A 12,388-nucleotide genomic window follows, 5' to 3' on the forward strand; every position below is an offset into this window, starting at 1 on the left:
GCAAAGACACTAAATCAAATCGAGCAAACGAATGTATCTGAGGAGGCAACAGTTAGCTGCTGTTCTTGCTTCCTTCACTTTAAGCTATCAGAGAATGCAATGATGGGAGTTTATACTCTCCAAGACTAAACTTGTTTAAAAAATAAAACTTACTAGACATCTAATTGCAAGCAAATTATTTAGTTTCTGAGTTTCAGTTTTTCCATCAGTAAAGTGGGGTTGTTAAAAATAGTGACAATCTCCTAGGTTTGCAAGAAATAAAAGGGATAATCCATACGAAATGCTTAGCACAGTGCTAAGCACATAGAAAGTGATTAAAAATAGTTTTTATAGCTCTTTATGGTAAAATTGGGGTTTTGAGAATCCTGAATCAGCTTTGTTCAATCTAGCACTCAGAAATCTGTAGGAAGGAAAAGAGGAAGCCCTGTGTCAGCAGTAGAAATAATTTAAGCTTACATGGACAAAACAGTGAGAGGTAGTAGCAACTATTAGAATGAATTTTTGATTTTTCTATCTAGTAAATTTAAATTAAATCTTTATTATAAATTGCTTCTCACAACCACAATAGAAAATATTCTTTTTTTTTTTAAATATTATGTTTCTTTATTTTGGGAGAGAGAGAAAGAGAGAGACAGAGTGCAAGTGGGGCAGGAGACAGAATCTGAAGCAGACTCCAGGCTCTTAGTTATCAGCGCAGAGCCCAAGGCGGGGCTCGAACCCACAAGTGTGAGATCATTACCTGAGCCGAAGTCAATCGCTCAACCTACTGAGCCACCCAGGCACCCCGAAAATATTATTTCATGTGTAATGGATCAACAAGATTTATATCTCATTTAATTCATATATAAGTCAATTTAAAAAGAACTTTAATACCTATAACCTCTTTGAAAAATATTTAGCCCCTAAAATTGTATTTTTATAGTATAATATGCATGTTTCTTTCCCATTACATACCTACTATGTATAAAATATAATATTTTTTCTAGTTGATTTGTTGACTTATGCTTTGCAAGCATTTTCTCCTAGATTATGGCTTATCTTTTTACTTTTAAAAATGTTCTCTGATAAACCTAGTTTTTATTTAATTTTAATAAAAACATATATCAATATTTTTTGTGTGATGTTTTAAACCACTCATGGTTTACCTTAGAGTAATAAAAAAAACTCTTCCTATATTTTATACTAGTGTTTTTGAAGGTGTACTTTTCACATTTACATCTTTATACACTTGAAATAAATTTTTGTGTATGAAATACAAATCTAATTTCCCCCCTATATAGGCAACCAATAATAGCAGTGCCATGTACTGAAAAGATGATTTTCTCCAGCTGATCAGCAAAGCCACTTTGATATAGATCAAATTTTCATGTGTTCTTGGACTTGAATCTGGACCTTCTGTTTGTTTCCATTGATCTGTTGTGTATCCTTGTGTCAATACTTCCATTTTAGAACATCCTGGTTATACAAAAAGATTTACTGCAAGGAGAATTAAATGATTAAATCCTGTAGGGCATTAACAACTTAACTGTAAAAAAATCTAACTCATGTCTTATTTCAGGAACCATTTATTCTGTAAAATCAGTAAGCTACGTTACTGTGTGGTTATAGTGTTTAACATTTACTTCCCATGGGTGAAAACTTTGGTCATGTAACAATATCTATTGAACTCAATACCTATACGTGCAGTGAATGAATGGATGATCGACCATCATTGGATGTAGAATTTCTGGCATGTTTGTTCACAACAACTTCATTACTCAAGTGTACTTTATGTTTGTAGTTCTTGTGGCAAAGGTGTGAGAGCTTATCCAAAGCTCAGAGCTTCTAGGAATGAATGCCCCCAAAGGCATTAATCCTTGTGTCCTGGCATTTCACTTCTGCACTGAGCTTCAAGGAATTCTTCATATATTTGTGTGTATGTGTGTGTGTGTGTGTGTGTGTGTGTGTGTGTGTGAGAGAGAGAGAGAGAGAGAGAGAGAGAGAGACAGAGACAGAAACAGACACAGAGAGTGTGTGAACAGGTGTGCTAAGGGGTGAGGATGAGGGTTAGGTTAAGTTGCATTTATCATTCTCAAATTTTTTTCCTATTCAAGTTTTTCAAAATATGCACATAGACCTAAGTGTTTTGTGTTGAGACACTCAGTGCTGGTTGTCAGCAACAGAGCTCTTACTGCAGGAGGCAGACTTCTCCAATAAGGAGAAGAAAGGAAATGAAAGGCTGTAATAGAACCTAGCCTTAAGGCAAGTTCAGGCAGCTGTGAAGGATCTTTTAAAAATTTTTATGGCAAATTGGCATCTCATTTTGAATTTATGGGAAATTGATTATTCAAAAGTCAGTTGGGAAAGAAGCAGCAGGAAATGAGTCTTATTCTATGGGAATTTAGTTGTAGAGGGGAGAATAGGGTGTGTGCAGTCTCATTTACAATGCGAGCCCTAAATATATCATGATGATTACTAGTAAGAGTCCCAAAGCAATTTCTGCCAAGGCTCAAAGGGAGAAGAAAGTAGATTCGGATAAAAACCACAAGCACCCGAGGCTGATGGGATCCTCGAACTCACTGAAATTGGAGCAATGTACTTTTTAAGTATTTCCAAGGACACACCCAGTCCCTAAGTTAAATTAAATTCTGTTGGAATTAAAAGATATGTTTGGAAATGTGTGTGCTCTCAGATACTATTTATAAATTTACTTTTATTAAGCAGTTTATAATTTCCTTTTATGAAAATTATAAAATTTCAGGCTAACAAAAATCTTAAAGAAAAATCTTTAAAGAAAATTTTAGATAAAATTAGATAAAATAATTTTAGATAAAATAAAGATAAACTTTTAGAGATTGACTATCTGCTCCTGATTAATTCAGAACCTGATTCAATGTCTGGAAATACATGTTCTGAGCAAGTGTTTGTTGAATCGACAAGGTCCAATGTGTAATCTGGTATGAAACCTAAAACAGAAGATGTAAAGCGATGCTAAGATATTCTGGGTTGTGAGAGCCCCAGTTCCAGGGTCCACCCAAACTTAGGATGTGGGGCACCCCTCTGCCAAAGCCCTAGTTTTCAGTGGTTGATGAGTATCTCTAATAATGTCTACTTTGTTCATAGTGAGGCTGTGAATGGATAGAGACTCTGTAAAAGGAACTACAATAACAGTCTCTGGGAAGGCTACATTAAATCGTTTTAACTGTACATCCGGAAAGCCTGGTGTGAACTCTCATTCGGTGGCATGGATTTCACAGTTCATGCCTTCGTTTCAAGCTTTCAAGGACTATCTGCTGGGAAGCTGCTAGATATCAGGGAGTAGCATGGCCATTAGCCAGAGACATTCATTCATTCAACAAATATTTATTAAATATTTACTATGTGAGTGAACAAGGCAATGCCCTGTCTATACAGAGCTTACATTCAGAGTGTGGAGCCAGAAAATAAAACATCACAGAAATAAATATGTCACAAATGGAATTGTGCAAAACACTGTGAAGAAGAAGAGTGGTGGGTCAAATTGAGTCTGGACACCCAGAGTAAGTCGCTTAAGTGTTAGTGGAAGGTTAGAACTTGTTTTTGAAAATGACTTGAAATTATTAAAAGCCAGGTAAGATCTTATACAATATGACTGCAAAGCAAAGGCAAAGTTCTAAAATCATGAAAACATGACTACATGAACATACAGGATTGTTGTTTTAGAGGATAAGTTTTCCAAAAGGCAAACCTGAGAGAGAACCATGTTTTCGCTCAAAACCATTCAATGGGGAGCCTGGGTGGCTCAGTCGGTTGAGTGTCTGACTCTTGATTTCAGCTCAGGTCATGATCCCAGGGTCATGGGATCAAGCCCCATGTCAGGCTCCATGGTGAGCATGAAGCCTACTTAAGAATCTCCCTCTCTCCCTCTGCCTCAATCCCCCACTTATTCTCTGTCTCTTTCTAAAATTAAAACAAAACAACAACCAAAACATTCATTCAGTGGTCTCTCTTAGCCCTAAGATAATGTCCAATTGTTTTTGATGGAACCCACAGCGTCCTTCACCATCTAGATCTGCACCCTGCTTCCCCCCATGGCCCCCTCTGCCATCTCCATCATACCCTCCCACTCACACCCTTCTCTCTGTTAGCTCCTTCTTCTTCCAGTTACCAGTTTAGCCATGGCCGCCCTTGAAGTCTTCTCAGATACTGAGTCTGGGTCCAGTGCCCTGCCCTGTGTGCTTGTGGTTTCTTTTATGTTCCCTCTACGAGCACTTACTGTGGGCATCAACTGCTTATGTAATTGCTTGCGAACGTGTGATGTCTTCAGAACGTGACTTCTAGGAAGGCAGGGTTCAGGGTATGTATGCATACATGGGGATATAAATGCATATGTGGCTCAGCTAGACAGAATGGTGGTGGGAAGGAGGAGGAAGCAAGGCTGTGCTCCTTGGCACAGATGCTAGAGATACCTGCCCATTGGGCTGCCCTGGGTATGAAAGATGAGTGAGAATCACACCAGACCTGTGCTTCTAGAGTCACCGTGCCCGGGTTTGACTCCCAGGCTCTTTGTGCCACATGACCAACCCAGGGCAGCTCTTGTCATGCATCAAGGCCACGGGGTGGGGAGGGGGGGGCAGCTAAGCTAGAACTGGACTTAAAACTCGTCCCACTGCTCATCAAACCTTATGCTTGGCATAGGGCTCTTCCTGCTCTGAAGAAGAGGCACCACTTTCTTGACAAAGATGAAATCTATACTCTAAGAGGCCCTGGTGGCCGAGCTCCCCTGGGGGCTATATGGACACAGAGGGGCACGTATCTTTTTATAACTCCTTTGCCCAGTGGGGCCCATTTCTGTAATTTGTCTACCCTTAGTGCCTTTTCTGGATTTGATACAAGGGCCAGATACAGGCTACCTTGCCAGGCTGAGATCTTGGGCACGTTACCAATCTCTCAATAAACATCAGCTTTATCAGTATCTACACCTCATGGGGCTCCTCGGAAGCCTGTGTCAGATAATCCGCATAAGACACTTAAGCACAGAGAAAGTGTTCAAAACTGGTAGCAGTGTTAAGTGTTTGAAACATTCAGGATCTTCTGCCACCATTTTGTCTTAAAAAACAACAACAAAAAATCTCTTCAGGAAATGTGCCCTTTCCTCAAACCGGGTAGGAGGTTCCAGAAGCTCCAGAGATGCCTTCTAATTTGCCTATTCTGCTTACATTTCTTGTTAAATCTCTCTTTGTGTATTATTCCCTTCTAGGCTCACTTGTAAAACTGCAGGATGCTGATTTCCTTACACATAATATAATTCTCACAATGGATATTTAAAATTTATGGCCAAATCTCCCACATGAAGGTGGTCTGGCAGCCATAATTTTTTCCTTCTGTACATAAATGACTATTAACTTGTTGGCGTTTTGCAGACAGGTTTTGACGAACTATGATATTTTGCTTAAAATCATTCCAAGAATAATGTCAGACTTCGTAATTGCCTTACCCGTGACCACCAGCCAGCAGAATTCACCTCCACTGCACAGCTTATATTAAAAGGAATCAAACTACAGCCACAGACAGAACTGTGAATTCGAGAACCCAGGGCAGACAGCAACTTGACTCTAAGGTTTTGGGAATGTATTCAAAAGGGGCAAAGCTCAGACTATAAATATCTGTAAGTTGATTTCTACAAGCAAAGAAATATGCTGTGAGAATGGCTTTCGTGGCCTCTTTCAGATGAAAAACCTTGGCAGATGGTTTAACGTGAAAACAAAGCAATAATCAAAATTCAGTCACAGTGGCGATAAAAGTATTTCAGTTTGTAGTTGGGTGCCGTTTAGAACAAATGTTCCCAGATACCAGACAACGTTAAAATGTTCATTTGTTCGGAGCGGGATCAGACAAATGTATATATGTAACATTTATATATATAAAAACAAATGCATATATTTATGTCAGAGCTACATTGGCAACCATCTTTACTCAGGAAAAATTGTCAGTTATTTTGAGATTGTGTCCTTTCAACTTCTTTGATGTTAAAGTGTTCTTTCTTTATGTAATGATTTCCATAGCAAATGATAGTTGTCAATCTGTGGAAAGTTTAAAAATTGGCAGCCTCTAAATTTTGCTTTTTTTGGAAATGTTAATGCTACAGAAAATCCAAAAGCCTCAGAACCAAAAGACTGACTGTATTTTCTATTTTCTAGACCACTGGTTTGCTCTCATATAGACTAAGCTAACTTACCCTCCGTCAAAGAATGGCAGGGGTAGGGGTGGGAGGGTGGTGCTGAAACCTTCTACAAACTCTCAGACACAACCTCAAGGCAAACAGGTTTGCGTGGAGAGCCCACCATGTAGAAATCCACTGAGGAGGGATTATGAGATTTTCATGTTTCTTGAATGGAAAATAAAGAGGGAAAATAATTTAGGGGTGCCTGGGTGGCTCAGTCGGCTAAGCGTTCAACTTCGGCTCAGGTCATGATCTCACTGTTCGTGGGTTTGAGCCCCACATTGGGTTCTGTGCTGACAGCTCAGAGCCTGGAGCCTGTTTCAGATTCTGTGTCTCCCTCTCTCTCTGTCCCTCCCCTGCTTGCGCTCTGTCTCTCTCTCTCAAAAATAAACATTAAAAAATAAATTCAAAAAAAATTTTAGAAGGAGGAAAAAGAATTTTTAAAAAATCAAGCTCACCTATGCAGTATATAGTTCCATTAGGACCTTCGCTCAAAACCTGACACTTTTACATTATTTTGTACCATTACCAACAAACGAACTTTCTCACATGTATTCAACAGGGAACAGCTCTATGCCTCACAACCCTGGATAAAATTGCTTTTCCTAGAAGGGCCTTTCTGTCCTCAACTGTAAGACAAGGTTTGGACTCAATTGCTAAAGTCCCTCCCAACAGTAATATTACACACTCACTCGCTACTTCAGCTGTCAAATACTACTCCACTCCCTGGAATAGCTTGCTTGATGGGAAGGTTTGAATGGAGGTGAGGGAACAGCAAGGGTTATTAACAATTGCAAAAAGTGCCGTATGTGGCCAGTTTAAAGATCTACGTTCATGTATCACTGTGTCCTTTTTCTTGCTTCTTAACATTCTTATTTAATCCTATTCTCCTACTAAGAACCCACTGTCGCTCTTCATTATTCAATCAGGGACGTGTCACCAGAGCGTTTGCTGGGCCAGCAGTTGATGAAGAGGAGGGACAGGCCTGCTGTGCTCAAGAGTAAGTCTGTGCCCGTGAAAAGAGGATGGGGCCACTCAGCTCCGGTACCTTAGAGCTAACCAGAAGGGCCACACTGGGAAATCTTTGAGACAAGACAGAATTCTGACTTTTTGAGTGTATAATCTCTAGAATGTTTCAAATAAATTTTTATGTTTATTTTTGAGAGAGAGAGAAAGAGAGAGTGGGAGAAGGAAGAGAGAGAGGGAGACAGAGGAGCTGAAGCAGGCTGTGTGCTGACAGCCGTGAACCTGATGTGGGACTCGAACTCACAAACCATGAGATCATGACCTGAGCTTAAGTCACGTGCTCAGGCGCCCCTAGAATTTTTATAGTTGGCAACACTTGAAATTTTGACAACTTGATGACCATACAACTATTCCAGCTGACAGGCAGGCCGCTGGATAAAAGTTCTGATAGTCAAGATTCTGTCACATAGCTCTGACTTATTTCAGGGTCCCCAAACACATTTTTCTTTTCGTCATGTTCTTGGAATCAGCAGCTGAGTCCAACACTCTTGATTTCAAGATGAGGGCATAAGAACACAGGCTTTGAAGAAAGACAGATCTTGATGCAAGTTCTGATCCCGTCACTTGCTACCTTGTAAAAGTTACTTAACTATTTTGTACCTCAGTTCCCCTAGCTTTAAAATAAAGTCACTAGTTCCTACCTTCCAGTTGTTAAAGGGTTGATTCCCCTCCTTTCCCCTATTCCTTCCAGGTGGAGGGTATCTTTGGGCACATCTTTGTGTTCCACCAGTGTCTCTTTCTCTGCAGGCCACTCTCCTGGATTCTGCAGAAACTTCAAGGTCTGACTTCTAACTCTCTGATGCCCCCCTTCCAGACCAGTTCAGTGTGAAGGGACCTCTCTGCCTTACCCTCTGTAAGGATTTGTTTTTGCTTTCAACAGGAATCTTTTTTCTTTTCTCTTTCCTTCCTTCCTTCCTTTCTTTCTTTCTTTCTTTCTTTCTTTCTTTCTTTCTTTCTTTCTTTCTTTCATCTTTCTTTTTCTTGCTTTCTTGCTTTCTTTCTTTATCTTCTTTTTCTTTCTTCTCTTTCTTTCTCTCTCTCTCTCCCTCTCTCTTTCTCTCTTGTTCCTTATCTCATTCTGGATTTCAGAGAAGGTATTAAAAATGATCAACTCCCATTTTCCAATTCTAACCTCAACTAGAAAGAGTGAAATTTTTTTGAAAAGAGACCATGCTCAGAAATTATACAGGGTTCAAATTTTGATCCGTTTTAAGCATCATGGCATGGATGGAGCTATAGAGTCCCCCTGCAGGATACAAAAGTTACACACAGGAGAAGTCAATCTTGGAAAAAAGGTGTATTTTGGGAGCACCTGGGTGGCTCAGTTGGTTAATCATCTGACTCTTGATCTCAGTTCAGGTCTTGATCTTAGGGTTGTGAGTTCAAGCCCCATGTTGGGCCCTGCTCTGGGTGTGAAGCCTACCTTGAAAAAAAAAAGGAAGACAGGTATGTTTTCAATGATGGCTTTTTTAATACCAACATGGAACGATTTTAATAGCCACAACCAGGAACCTCGTTTTCTTCTACCCTGATGGTTAAATAACAACAATAACATCAATAATAATAGCTAGAATGTATTGTCACGGCTGCTTCCTCTTGTACCCCAAAACATGGCCCTAGTTCTGAATTGCTAATAAGATCTTGCTCTAATTTTGCTCTGGGCTGTGTCCAAACTTGATGGTGAAATGCAGTAGATACACCAAGGTACGAGGAAGCCCCAGGAGTGTTTTTTGTCAAAGCCTTGCTTCAGTGATAAAGCTTGCCCTCTAAGGAGATAAGTAATGCCCTCCTGCAACAATCCATTTCAATATCTGTCCAGTACAGGTTTCTCTGGAGATTTATTTGCGCTAAGCTCCCATGATGTCACATAGAGGCAGTGATCTGGAAACAGAGAAGTGTTTGGGGGATTATTTCGATGACTAATTGGTCAGGGCCAGTGGGAATAGAGGACACAAAAGCAGTGAGCCTTTCTTATTTGGGATAAATGATCGGCTGTTAATTATTCATATGGCTTCTGCAGCCATCAGAACCGGCCATACACGCACATGATGTGCCCTGAGTCCAGAAGGAACAAATACTGTCATGAGAATAAAACGTTCTTGTGTGTGCTTAGAGGGAACTGTCTGTAAAACTTTGAAAACTTGGTTATGCGGCCAGAAAAAAAGTTTGAAGAGCAAAGTGAATGTTGTCCTGCTGGACTGTAACTTAAGAAGACAAGCAAAGGGCTGGATGGAGGAGGGCAGCCAAGGAAGTCATTTTATTGACGCTACTAGACTAGGTCTGAGGGCTCTCGCCACACTGTCAGTTCACACCCCCCACTACCAGCAACGAACTCCCCAACACCAGGACAAAGTCTTTGAATCCCTACACCCTTTTTTTCTTAACTTTTAAAAACTTTAAAAAGTTTATTCATTTATTTTGAAAGAAGGAGAGCACCAGTGGAAAAGGGCAGAGAGAGAGAGAGAGAGAGAGAATCCCACGAAGATTTAGTGTGGAACCCGATGTAGGACTGAAACTCACAAACCGTGAGATCATGACCTGAGCTGAAACCAACAATCAGACACTTAACTGTCTGAGCCACGCACATTTGACAACACACATTCCACCATAGGTTTTAGAGACTCCCTGTTACTTCTAAACTGCTCCTTGTAGTTATTTTTCCAGGACAAAAAGGTTTGGGGTGGGCTTTAAAATATGATTTCCCCAAAGTTTTGCAGGTCTCTAGAATAGTGGTCAGAATCACTTTAAGTCGATCAGTGAAACAAATAAAATACAAGAGTCTCAGATTTAAAGTTTCAAGTGAAATGCCACACTTTTTTTTTCAGGGGCTTATAGGAAGGAGGCAGGGGTTATTCCAGTCACCTGTGGCTGTAGACACCTCTACTTAACCTGTGCCTTCAGCAACCGAACGTCTGGTCATTTCACCTACTGCCCATTCATTCTGGCCCTTGAGAATTCTTCTTGAGAGAAGCCTCTCCCAGTGCCTCATAGCTGATTTGGGGATAGGGTTGTGAAGGGCTTATCTCATAGTATGGCTGGTCCTGTGAGAATGAGCTTCCTCTGGGCCCAGAAACTATAAGAAAGAAACAAGGAAAGGAAAATTGGAGACTACTCAATTTTGTCTTACGGAAATTAGAGGAGTCCAGTGGTGAAATTTCATCAAGATGAGAACTATATAATTTCCCTTATAAGCTGAAAATAGAGTGTTAAGGAAGCCCTGCCCTGTGGGCAAATCACAGTAAAAGCCAAAGGTGGTTAGTAACGCTACTGACACACTCAAGCCTTCCTTCCTTCATTCACACATGGCAATGTAGTCCACCAGTTTTCGGAGACCTGCCTCTGGAGTGGGGATTGAGAGAGAGGCGGGTGGGGGGAGAGAATTATATACACCAACCTGAAGAACTTGTTAATATTTGTCATTAAAGTAAAAGCCAAAGTCCTTCAAAAGACCTACCAGGACCTCTGGGGCCTGGCCTATCCCCTCCTTTCGTGCTCCCTACTTTCTCTCTCTCACTTACTCCAGCCACACTCTTGGCTATTCTTTGAACGTGCCAGGCTTTTTTCCTTTCCCTGGAACAGCCTTCTCCTGAATATCCACCTGGCTCCTTCGCCCCAGCCCTTCCTGTCTGGATTTCACCCACACCTACATTCCCTTTTCCTCACCCTCTGTATTGCACTCCACTTTCCATCTGGTAGTCTCTATATTCAATTCCTACCTTATTCATTGTGTCTCTCCTGACTACAATGTAAGCTTTCCGAGGGTAGAGACTTGCGCTAAATCTCCGGTGACTAAAATGGTGCATGGTAAATTCTAGGCACTCCAGTACATATTTGCTTAGTAAATAAAGGTATGAAAGAGTGGATGGGACCCCAACATATGTGGACCATGTTCATTCAACACCCGTGCAGAAATGTCTTCTGTGATGAGGTTTGATATTTTATTTTATTTTATTTTATTTATTTTATTTTATTTTATCTTAATTCTATTTTATTTTTGAAGTTTTTTTATTTTGAGAGAGAGAGAGCATAAGTGGGCAAAATTCAGAGAGAGAGGGAAAGAGAGAGAGAACCTCAAGCAGGCTCAGTGCTGACAGCTGGCTCAGGGCTCTATCTCACAAACTGTGGGATCATGACCTGAGTTGAAAACAAGAGTCAGATGCTTAACCAACTGAGCCACCCAGGAGTCCTGAGATTTGATGTTTTAGGAAGAACTTATATAAAACATGACTTTATACAAATGACAGTCTTCCCCACCTGTTCAGAGTTTAAAAACATGGGCCATTTTGTTACCCAAGGTCTTTCACACAAGCATCAACACAATAAATTCCTTCAAGAATCCAGGGCCAGGAGGCTCTTCCACAGTGACACTTATTTGCATCTTTTAAAACTTACATGCAGACCCCACAGTCCCTTTCCCTTAGCTTCCAGGAAAATAACTTGATATCATTGTTGTTACATAGGAAGACTGTGTGTGTACGTGCGTGCACACGCGCAGGAGGCTGTTCTAATTAAAATGATTTGCTTTCACGGTCCATGAGCTCGAGCCCCGCATTGGGCTCTGTGCTGACAGCTCAGAGCCTGGAGCCTGCTTCAGATTCTGTGCCTCCCTCTCTGTCTGTCCGCCCCCCCCACCCCCCACTCTCTCAAAAAGTAAATAAACATAAAATTTTTTTTTTTAAAGTGTCATCAGTAGGGGTGCCTGGGTGGCTCAGTCGGTTGAGTGTCCAGCTTCGGCTCAGGTCATGATATCATGGTTTGTGAGTTCGAGCCCCGCGTCGGGCTGTGTGCTGACAGCTCAGAGCCTGGAGCCTGCTTCAGATTCTGTGTCTCCCTTTTTCCCCCCCCCCCACCCTCATGCTCTGGCTCTCTCAAATAAATAAATGTTTTTAAAAAGTTAAACATAAAATAAAATAATCTGTTTACAAAAGTAAACTTTCCCATTTTCACTTGCTAATTCTATTTTCTACTGACACAAGCGTGTGTATGTATTTTCTAACTCCTTATTATGTTGCATGGAGTTAGAAGTGATGTTATTTTACTGTCTCCTGGGAGACCTCCTGGTCCTTAAAATTGTTTCTGAGTCCTCTGAAATGGACGGAACTCTAAAAGAGTTCAAATACCATTGTACTAGAATAAACCAAAAGGAGAGTCGTCTCCCAGAACACTGGGGGAATGGGGCAA

This window comes from Acinonyx jubatus, chromosome B1 (genome assembly GCF_027475565.1).
Source record: "Acinonyx jubatus isolate Ajub_Pintada_27869175 chromosome B1, VMU_Ajub_asm_v1.0, whole genome shotgun sequence".
Classification (NCBI taxonomy): domain Eukaryota; kingdom Metazoa; phylum Chordata; class Mammalia; order Carnivora; family Felidae; genus Acinonyx; species Acinonyx jubatus.